The following is a 12086-nucleotide window of genomic DNA, read 5'->3' as shown; positions in this document are numbered from 1 at the left end:
CATGGGATACACACTTACCCCTTGTGGAGTTTTCCTACAACAATAGTTATCATACGAGCATCAAGTCAGCTCCATTTGAAGCCCTCTACGGCCGGAAGTGCAGATCCCCTCTGTGTTGGGCTGAGGTGGGTGACACTCAGTGAGCTAAAGGACGAGTTCCTGATAGCGCTCTCACAGGTCCGGAGATCATCAGAGAAATGACCGAGAAGATTGTACAAATTCGCGAACGATTAAAAGCCGCTAGGGATCGACAGAAAAGCTACGCAGACAAATGAAGAAAACCTTTGGAATTCCAGGTAGGAGACCGAGTCCTTTTGAAAGTCTCACCCTGGAAGGGCACAATACGCTTTGGAAAGCATGGAAAGCTGAACCCAAGGTACATAGGGCCTTTTGAGATTCTCGCTAGAATCGGCCCCGTAGCTTACAAACTCAACCTACCCCACGAGCTAAGTAACATACATCCTACCTTCCATGTCTCAAACTTGAAGAAATGCCTGTCTAACGAGACTCTCATAATCCCACTCGACGAGATCGAAGTCAACGAGAGCCTCAACTTCGTGGAAGAGCCTGCGTAGATTATGGACCGGGAAAGAAAGCGAACGAAGCAAAGCCGCATCCCAATTGTGAAGGTTCGATGGAACGCCAAACGAGGACCGGAGTTCACTTGGGAGCGCGAGGATCAAATGAAACTCAAATATCCCCATCTCTTTACTTAGTAGTACTGTAATAACTTAACTGCTTGAATTCTAAATTTCGAGAGACAAAATTCCCTTAACGGGGGGATGATGTGACAACCCCAAAAACATATTCCGTCATTATAACTCGTTTCCGTTAATGAATATTCTATTTTATAAAAGTTCCGTTAATTTGGGGTCGGCAAATAAATAAATGTTTTATTTATTTGTATTTTATGTTATTATCGTCGTAATAAAATAAATAAAAACACGTAAATTACATTTCCATTTTATTGGAAAAAGTTTATTTTTAATTACGACCATTTAACCAGGTAAAAAGTTTAAACCTAGTTAAACATAAGTATCGGGTAGTCGTATACCGGGTACAACACCCAAGCCTTATATAAAGGAGGGTGAAAACTCCTTAGAAAGCTGTTACCACACTAGACCCACCTTCTCTCTCTACTCTCTCTCCTCAAGACCGATTTCATCCAAAAACCACAAGTTTCCACCTCCAAAACGTAAGTTCTCTTAGCCTAACTTGTTCTAGACATCATTGATTAATGTTTTAACCCAAAAATCATGCAAGAAGGCTGAAAAAGAGGAGTTTACGGCCTAAGAACCTCCTTAGGCCGTAAACCCGTAAAATGTTGTCAAAAGTGCCAAATTTTTATCTTTAAGATTAGAAACTAGTTTTGGACTTAACCTAGAAGTGTTTGAACCTTGAATCAACAATTTTTAGGGCTTGAAAGAGGGTTTACGGTCCAAGCACATGCTTAGACCGTAAACACCCTCTAAGCTTGCAAACCAAGCCTAAAACACTTCTAAACCACATTTAGGCTTAAGATATGGCTTAGGCACTTGCTATTTCGGACTTGGAACACCTAAACATCAATATTTGAGGGGTAAACTAGAGTTTACAGCCCAAGCATATGCTTAGACTGTACAATCCCCTTAAACATGCCAAATGAAAGTTTAAGCCCCCTAAAGAGCCTTATACCCTCACTAGAACTTGTTAGGAATGAGCCAAGGGCCTTGTAGTCAAAGAATGGAGGTGTACAAGAGTTTACTACCGTAAACCATGGGGTTTATGGCCGTAAACTCCCAAGGAGTGGTCTTTGGACCGTAGACTCCAAGGGAGTACTCTTTTGGAACCTTAAGCTGTAAACTCATGGGGGATGTGGTCTCCCAACCGTAAACTCACTTAAGGTGAGTTTTAGAAGAGTAAACTCCATGGTGAGGTCTTATACTCTTCCCTTGCAACCCATTAGCCTTCTAGCACTCAACCATAAGACCTTTAATCACATTAGGATGTATATAAGTGTATAATTAGAGTCTGAATCACTAATTACTTGTAAACATATGTCTTCATATGTTACTAGGGTCATAAAGGGTGTACAAGTCTTTACTTGGCACCAAACGCTCATCCGACACATCCACCCGATCTACTTATTGCAGGTGAGTTCATACCCCTAATGAACCTTTTTAAATGTTTTTACAAGTTTTAAGGGGGGGGGGGGGTACAAGTAAAATTCTACAAGTTTTTATTATCAAATCACATGTGATTTATCAATTATCATCAAAAATGGATTTTCTACACTTTTAGATGCTTACCAATAAAACTGTTTTAGTTGACTATTAAATACATTTTTAAGATTCAAATTGTTGTTAAACTATTTTCAAAACTATGTTTAAACTATTTTTCTTTTCTTTTAAAATATATCTAAATTAATATATTTATATAAGTAAGACTTGAAGGACTTAGGACCGATAGCTCGCCTTATTTCCTGTTCTTGTTTGATGTGGTCTTAGGGTATCTGTTGTCCGTCCGACTGTCGTTGATTTCTCAGTTATATATCATATATATTCGTGATAGATATGAAAGTCTTCATCTTACCCGCTACTTTTGGTATTCAAAGGCATGAGATCATACACTCTAGTTAACTATAATAGGTATAATTAAGATTACTGCTTGTTACCTCTACTACTACTATACTCACTATAACTGCTATTATTACAAGGTAATACACGTATAAGAGAACACTCTATGAACTATACAAAAAGACTACCATACTATAATACAAGAGAATACACTAATCCAGAGTATACACACTAACCCTCTATAAGACACTTTACTGCGCTTACACCATGTGACCAGGGCTTTCCAGACGGAAGGTAACACTACATGTATAGATCTAAATTGGGAAGACACTATTACATCCCAACTGTTAACTACAATCCGAGCCGACTAGGCCCAGGGGTGGCACTACATCACTACACTACGCATGACCAGGAAGGTCGTCGGATTCTCTATTATCATCCAGTCTGGTTACATGAGGGTTACACCTTTATTTAAATTAATACACTAAGACTAAAGTCTAAGCTAACATCCCGAAGTAAGTAAGTATCTATTACTAATGGAAGTTTGCACCCTTACTACTGTCAACAGGCATAACTTTTCTTCATCTATGTTACTCACATGAGATTTATTACCGTACTTTTACAACTGTAGGTTTTCAATGATAAGACTTACACACAACTCAAAGGATTTAACTTACATTGTACTTTTCTGGAAAATATAGGATTTTCTAGGGATTTCTACTACTTATAAACATAAATTTCAGTTTTTATACTATAAGTTTGTGAACACTTTTATACAACAACGACACTAAATTCTTATGAACTCTCCAGCTTTATGATGATACTCGTTTTCAAAATAACTTGTATCCTCAGTTCAAAGATAGATAGGTACAGGTGCAGCTTTTGGAGAAGATAGAGCACATACAAGACCCATCTTTTATTTTGTTATATTTTTTTTTGGTGTCTATAAACTTTACAGAACACGTTTGTAACGAAATTTACAATATATATGCAGTGGTTGTTGTCGCTTGTTTTTACTATTATGCAATTGTTATGATACTGTACATGACGTTCTCCACCCCAGAACGTGTTCCGCCGTTATTGGTTTTGGGGTGTGACACAGCGAGTAGGGTTGGCAGAGTGAAACCCTAATTTTTAGGGTTTGCACACTATTTAAAGACCTTAACAACCCCATTATGGCATCCCTCATCGCCTCCTATAGTCCAGAAAACCCTAATTCGTGATCTTGAGCTTTGTGAGTATGTGTGAGTGAAGAAGTGATTTCTTGGTGTTTTCTTGTAGGAGGGAAAGCTATAAGTGCTTGGTGGTAGGAAGGAGCTTAGGATCCAGAAGAAGAACTCGATTTCCAGGTCATTTGAGCTATAAAGTCAATACCTTGTCTATTCATCTATTAGATCCCTTCATGGAGTAGTTTAGGGTTTTAAGGAACCATTTTTGGAACCATTCATGGATGCAAGCATATGTTTAGGGTCAAGACTTCAGATCCAGAGTCTTTGAGGGACTCCATGGCATAAAGGTGCTAACTTTATGGCCATGGGAGTCCCATCCATCATAAGAACCACTTTTAGAGCCTTTTTGAGCTAAATAACCCATGCATGAATGTCAAGTTTGTAACTTTACATGTTATATAGACACTAGGAGGCCATATATATGTTTTGGATACATTAAGCCCGACTAAAATCGACTGGATAAGTTTGGACTTTGGGGGACTCGACGAGTCGTTCATACGACTCAACGAGTTGGGTCGTGGTTCCCCAACCTTTTCTACTACTGAGCAAACTTGTTGAGTCTTGAAGATGACTCATCGAGTTGGATGTGTTTATGGACTTGAAGATCAATGAACTTGATGAGTCCAAGGATGAACTCGGCGAGTTGAGAGCAAAATGTCCTAACTGATATGAAGAGGAACTCAACGAGTTCAAGGATGAAATCGCCGAGCTGTGAGTGAAATACCCTAACTCTGTATGAAGGAGAACTCGACGAGTCCAAGGAAGGACTCGACGAGTTCAAACAGAAAGTACTGATTCTGTCATAAGGAGAAACTCGACGAGCTAGAGGGTAGTTTGGCGAGTTGGATCGCGAGTTCGAGATTCTATGAATCATGGAACTCGACGAGTTGACGGACCAACTCGGTGAGTTGAGTCAACCAGAATGTTGACTTGGACCAGAAGGTTGACTTTGACTAGATTGTTGACCTTTGACTTGACCATTGACTAGAGTTGACCTTTAAAGGGTTTATAAGTTTGCAAGACTAATTAAAAGAGATGTTATGTGTAAGAGTTTGAGGTGAGTTGATCCCAACACCGAGGACAGTTCAGCTACTTCACGACATTGTGGTGAGTTACCTTCTAGTAGAAGTGGGTCTAAGGCACCAAGGCCGACCCACTAGTAAGAGTTATAGTAAGGATGATTGTCTTTGTGATAATTATCTGGTATGTCGCTATCTGTTATGTTTATGTGCTAGTATGCTATGATGTTATGTGATATGTGCTAGGAAGGGTAGGATAGACCCCAGTACCGGTTGATAGGGCCGAAGGGGTATGCCAGCACCCAGATAAGCTAGGCAGTATATGATTATATGTTTATGCACTTAGATACTATGCGATAAAGTATGTGGTGAAATAGTCCTCGGTACCGGTCGAAAGGACCGAAGGGGTAGGTTAGCACCCTGATATGCTACACAAGGTACCGGTCGAAAGGACCGAAGGGGTATGCCAACACCTTGATATGCTAGGCTAGGTACCGGTCGATAGGACCGAAGGGGTAGGCCAACACCCTGATATGCTAGGCAGTTACCAGTTGAAAGAGACTGAATGGGTAGTCTAGTACCCGGGTATGCTAGACAGTATGTATGTTATATGGTATGTGGTATGATGGAGGAACTCACTAAGCTTTGTGCTTACGATTTTCAGTTTTTGTTTCAGGTCCTTCTTCTTCGAAGGGAAAGGAGCCGGTACGGTAGCAGCACATCACACACATGACTTTCCGCACATGAGATTCTTGGGATTTGTACTCTGACATTATTACTATCTTATGATATGGTTTCGAGACATGTGATCTATGGTTTTAATGAAATGAATTAACTTGATGATGTTTTCTTATAAATTGTTTTATGAATCGTTATATCAAAAATGAAATTTTTGGTCTTGAATTTTGGAATGTTAGAATAACTACTTTCATTCGCAAAAACTGATCGAGGCACATACACTGAACACCCATAACATGGTCTCGTGCAACAAGCGTTGCACTAGACTATTGGCATATTTCTTATAGAAGTTTATAACTCTTTCACTCCAGAAAGAGCATGCAACAATTGAATAAAGAAAAGAGGACAAATTTCACCTCATATATGTTTCATAATTAGTTCATAAACGGATTGGGAAACCTCTCCCATGATTATTGGTGGTGATCTAAAAGTTGCTTTTATATAAATTGTTTAATTAGTTTTTGAATTTAAAGGGGACGATAAAAGTAACGAAATAAGACATGAAAATTGAATATACAACTTATGTGTGGAACTTTGGATATAGACCATGTAAATTGTACATACAACTATTTTAGTTTTTGTTTGTAATTTTAATGGGGTTCGGCTAATTTTAAATGAAAATGGCCAAATGATTTTAAAAACCCAAATTACCTCTTCATTTATAGAGATTTTAGTGAACGCTTCACTGTAAAACTCATTTTGTTAAGTCTAGGTGAGCATTGAAAATTTACTTTAACTTTTTAGAAAATTTATATTTTCAATTATGTCACATCATAAATTTTAACATTTGTTTAAATCATTTGCAGGGAAGGAGTCAAACATATGTTTTATTTTATTGTTGTAATTTTATGATTGATTGATAAGTGTTTGTTAATTTTATTTTTTTTTTTGAGTTTTTTCTTCATCTTATTAAAATTTCACATGGTTCTAAATTCTAATATTTGGGTTGATATGATACGGAGGCAAAACTATCTTTGTATAAAGTTGAATTCGTTTTTGGATTCCTATTTCATGGGAGTCGTAATTTATTTTATCATTATTGCAAAATATTTAAAATATCACTCATTCCTTTTGGCGTTGGGCTTTTTTTTTTTTTTTTTTTTTTTTTTTTTTTTTTTTTTTTTGTTAACATGGTCTTTAATGTTAGTGTATCATTCTTGCATAATATTTACAATATCATTTGTTTTTTCAGAATATTTACATATATCTCTGGCAGAATGGTTACAGAACATACAATCAGATATCGAATTCAAGAAAAATATATTTGCTAAGAAGTACATTTTTACAATAATACATTACATTCTCGTTAGAATAGTTGGAATCAAGTTGATTATTTGGATCATTGAAGAATATTAAGTGCATTTCTTCAAGAATTGTATATTTAAGAATGTTATATGTTAGAATATTTATAATTTTATTATTTGGACCATATTAGTTGTATTCTTTCAGAATGAATGTAATTTATGTTCGTAGTTGTATTCTTTAAGAATAAATGTACTTACTCAATCTAAAATATTAAAATTCGTTTGGTATAAAATATGTATTCATTAAAAATTATTCATCTTGATAATATATGTTTATAGTATTCTCTCAGAATATAATGTTTTTTTTTCAAGATAATCATACACACATTCTTTTAAAATGTCTGAATTAATAAAATTATTATAAAAAAAATCAGATTTTTAAAATTAAGAGAATTAATTATTTCCTAAAATCCGTAATTTTCAATTTTTAAATTTATGTTAATTGACTAAAATACCCTTACAATGAAATTAGATGGTATTTTTTAATTATTTTTAATTCAATAATATTTATTAATCATTTTCTTAAAATAACTAAAATGATTGGCCTACAAGGCTACAATCATTCCAACATCCACACAATAATTAGTTAGAACACAATAACCTAAGCCTATATGTAATTAGTTGTAAATTATTTATTTCATGGAAATATTAATTTCAATGTTAAGTAGCAAAATATATCATAAAGTATGATTTATTATGTCATGTAAATATTTGTGGACCAAAATGGTTTTTTTTTGTCTTATATGAATTTATATGTTTTATAAGTTATAAAAATTAGAGGAGTTTTTATAGAAAAACTAGCTTCTTTTTATAAAATATTCAAGGAGACTATAAAAATAGACTTGCTTTTGATTAATTTATTCAACACACTATGCTTTTAGAAAGCATAGCTAGTTGATTTGATGAAGCATGGATTTTAAAATGCTAAGATCCATAAGATAAAGACTTGAAGAAGGACTGAAAAGAACTAGTTTTCTCACTTCTTGCACTAAGTGAACCAAAAAATTTATGGCTTCCCACCTCTATATTCTCTTTAGTTTTTGTCTCTTAAAGTGTTAAGAACATAAAGATGAAGATGATACTTGAATGCTCTCTTTTAAGGAAAACTAGTTTCTTTGTCTTAAGAGCTTAAGAGATTCTTTTATTACAAAAATAAGACTAGAATCTTATCAAGTTGATTTATTGTTGGTGGATATCTCTAGAGAACTTTTACCTTGAAGTTTCATGCCACACTTCATCAACTTCCAATCTCCCATGGGAATCAAAGTCTTCAAAGGTTGTAACACTTTTTTTATGGCTGTTTTTAACTTTCTAAGTTTTGCAAAATGATCTTTTGGTTGATATAAAACTAGTTTTATTTTTTCAAAATCGCAGTGTTTCGTTGCCACATGTTTTTGAAACAATTTTTGAATAAAAATCCAACAATTTGTACCAAAGTCATTTTTGTAAGCTTAGTTAGATTATTTGTTAAGTTGATTAAATCTTTGTTTTTGGAAAACATGGATAGTTTTCACTTTGCAAGAAAAATCCATACATATTTTCTATGAAAACTTTCAAAATTTTATAATTTTTATTTTTTACTAAAAGTTTACATGTATATTTTTAGTCATAAAAGTTGTCTTAGAAAAACAAAGAGTTGTTTATATAATTTTGAGTATATAAATGTGTATGATGTGCATAAACTAGCCATGAACATTTGTGTTGTTGCATGCGTTGATTTATTTAAAATGGTCGTAATTATTTGTTTATTCATATGATATGTAATAATTAAATAGATAGTTTTTATTTGTTAATTTTTGTAAGTAATAGATTAGTTTTTAGAAATAGTTTATTTTATAAAAATGTAACAAGAATTAAGATGGTGGCCATTTTGAAGATCCAAAGTTTATAAACTTGATTTTATTAAAGTTTGTCAAACTTTATAAAATTATTTTTATAAACTTGCTACAAGGTGTTGAAGCAAGTGAGACCACATGAAGACTTTACAAAATGAAGGTCCCTTAAGTCCCTTTAGGAATGGACTTAATATTTTTGTGATTACTCACAAAAATATTACTAGTTATGGCTTTGTTTATGCACATATGTTTATAGCATATTTGTGTTGTTTTATATTTATGTCGTTATTATTATGTTATGGTTGATAAATTAGTTTTTAAAATGCAAAATAATATTTGAACATGAATAAACATCACAAAAGAGTTTGATTTTAATGAAATTTACCTTTTAGCATAAGATGGTAAAAATAGTTTTAAAATAAAACAAGTTTTTTCGTTAAAACTAGTAGCCGGTAAAATTTCGGGAATAAAATTATATAAGTTTAAAATAGAGATATGTAAACTTCTCAAACTCCAAACCTTAATTTATAAAAGAAATTTTATTAAAAGGTTTGAAAATGTTCTAAAATGCTAAAATATTGACTTAATAATAGTTATTAAACTTTGATCGCGTCAATTTTATAAAACCGGATTTTATAAAAGAACATTGTTAAAATGTGATTCTTTTTTCATAAAATAATATTTTAAAGTATACTATGGTTTATTGGATGCATGCAATAACCATGATATAACATGTTTTTGAAAACTAGAATTATAAAACCAAGTTATAGGCCGATTACACAAGTTTTTCAAATTGGATAATTTGATCGGAAATCTTTTGTGATCAATGTCACCTAAGCAAGAGAGATCAGATGCATATATGAGATCTAACATGTCTAATTAAATTTTTTAATAGTAATCCCATAAATCTATGAATTATATAGTAAGATATAAATGATAATCAATATCTACCAGACTAAATTCAAATGAATGAGATAAATGTCACATAATCATTTATTTGTTTTGCAACTTGGATCCTAGACTTTGATAATTAATGTTTTTGGAAACTAAAAGGGTATTAATTATTAAAGACTAAATATTGAAAATACTAAATGAATTTTGTAGATAAATAATCCACACTCATTACTATGAATAGTTATTTTCGTTAAATGACTTGATAAAACAATAACATTCAATAGACGTAACTTCAATGAATGAGTTCATGTCTTGAGAGAGAATCTCAAGAGAGATGTGAAATTATATACATTTAAAGGTCATAGTCCTAAACAATTTGCTTTGTGTAATAGACCTGAGCATGATACCTATTAAAGGCATCACTGTGATGCTTAAGATGCTTCTAACATCATACTAGGAATAGTTATTCCTGACTTCTAAGAAGTCTTGGATAATATATATATATATATATATATATATATATATATATATATATATATATGATATAACAGGTTAAATAATATTCCAGAAAATATAGTGATATTTGTTTTAAACTTGTTCAAATAGTGGAATAACGCAATGATGAAAAGAGTCACCTTATGTGATCTAAGAAGCCTATGTTTAAAGGACTGAGCACCTTTAAGCCCAAGAAATCTAAGAAGGCCCACATAGATGGATCTTGTTTCTTTTGTGGAGAAAATGGATACTGGATGATAAATTACTTCTCTTACTTGGATAAAAAAAGTCCGGAAAGACAAGTACTTTAGGTATCTATTAGATAGAACTTATACTTTTCATATAACACTCAAGTACTTGGTACTTAAATCTTAAGCTAATATTTGTGACTTGTTTGCATATAATTACAAAAGAGTAACCAACTGAGCACAAACAAGTTGTAACCACACTCTAAGAGTTTAGTTCATTATTTATGCTTAGAACATAAATTACTTGTAATAAACAACAATGTTTGTTTTGGAACATTATATGTTTTAAATTTAGCATGTTTAAATATTTATGTCTTAGTTGTTTTATTTAAATGTTTGATTATTTACTTGATCATTTTTATAACGATAATACTCATATTCTGAAACGATTAACTTCTGTTTATGAGACTATATCTCTTAATAGAACTATAGAGTAAATATCAATATTTTAATAAATAAAATTAAGTTCTAATTGCAAACACTTTTGACTTAAACTTGTTTTGAATCAAAGTTATCTAAGACATTGTTATATTTATTATATAAATGAAATACACATATTCCAACTTCAAGAAATGGATATTTAAAGGGAAATAATGTTGTTTATTTGACATATGTGAATTTTAGTTGTATATAAAATATTTCTAATCAAAATTTTCCTAATATGTAGAGGGAATAATTTTGAAGGAACTATACATTGTGATGTATGAATTTCTTTCTATTGAATTTCGAAGATTTAATGCAAGATACCAAATCAATTTTATTAAAAACTATAGTAGTTATAATTATATTTTACATGGTAAACATGATTGCGAAACCTTTGTTGAAGTTCCAAACATAAAGTTGGGATACAATCCAGTAACACCATCTAAAGCTTTACATGATAATGCAGGATAAATTAGTCCTTATTGGATAATGTTTACTTTCTAATTGGTAGAAATTATATTACTTTATTCTATTGGGATTATACATTAATCACTATTAATTGTATCTTAATTACAAACACTAACAAATTACATATATGTAGAATATTCTAAATGGACATTTAGATTATTAATACAAACCCACAAAGAATAAGTTCTCTTATTCTTATGAATGTTGAGTTAGCAGAAAGCAAGCTTCTAGTGACAAATCAAGTGGAAGGCACATGGAACTTGAATAAGCTCAAGAACCATAGCTTTATGTAGCAATTGTTGACACTAGTTTTAACAAGGAATTGTTAAATTGAAAAATAGTTATTCACAAACACAAATTGTTCGTATTAATGGTAGAAATCATCATTGAATTGAGAAATGTGGAATCTCTCATTGATGAGTTCTTCTTGATAGTTTCTGGAAAATCCATCAACTCCAAGATGCTATATCAAATCTTGAATTTGATAAATGAATTAGAGTCATGAACATTGAGATGTAATTCATGTATTATGTAACATCCGGACGTTGAGGTATTTTCAATTGTAACCCTATGTATGATTAAATGTTGCATTTTGGTCCCTAAGTATAAGAAAGAGTATAAAATGGACCATAGTGGCATTTTGGTAATTTAGGTAGTGATTAGTATGATGTAGGGTGTTCACGGGGCGGTTCAACTCGGATAGCAATAAAATTATGAACCGTGACCACGGGGCAGGTATCTTACATGCACTATCCGAAGCGAAACGAATTGTATCATAAACCGAATTGAACCGAATCATATAAAAGCGGGTAACCATGACTCGGTTCACTGTTACCCACTATAAAAGATCAAATTTTGTGGGAGTTCTAACACCATAC

This window comes from Lactuca serriola, chromosome 2 (genome assembly GCF_051521515.1).
Source record: "Lactuca serriola cultivar US96UC23 chromosome 2, Lser_US96UC23_V15, whole genome shotgun sequence".
NCBI classification, from domain to species: domain Eukaryota; kingdom Viridiplantae; phylum Streptophyta; class Magnoliopsida; order Asterales; family Asteraceae; genus Lactuca; species Lactuca serriola.
Note: the sequence above shows the minus strand (reverse complement) of the source record.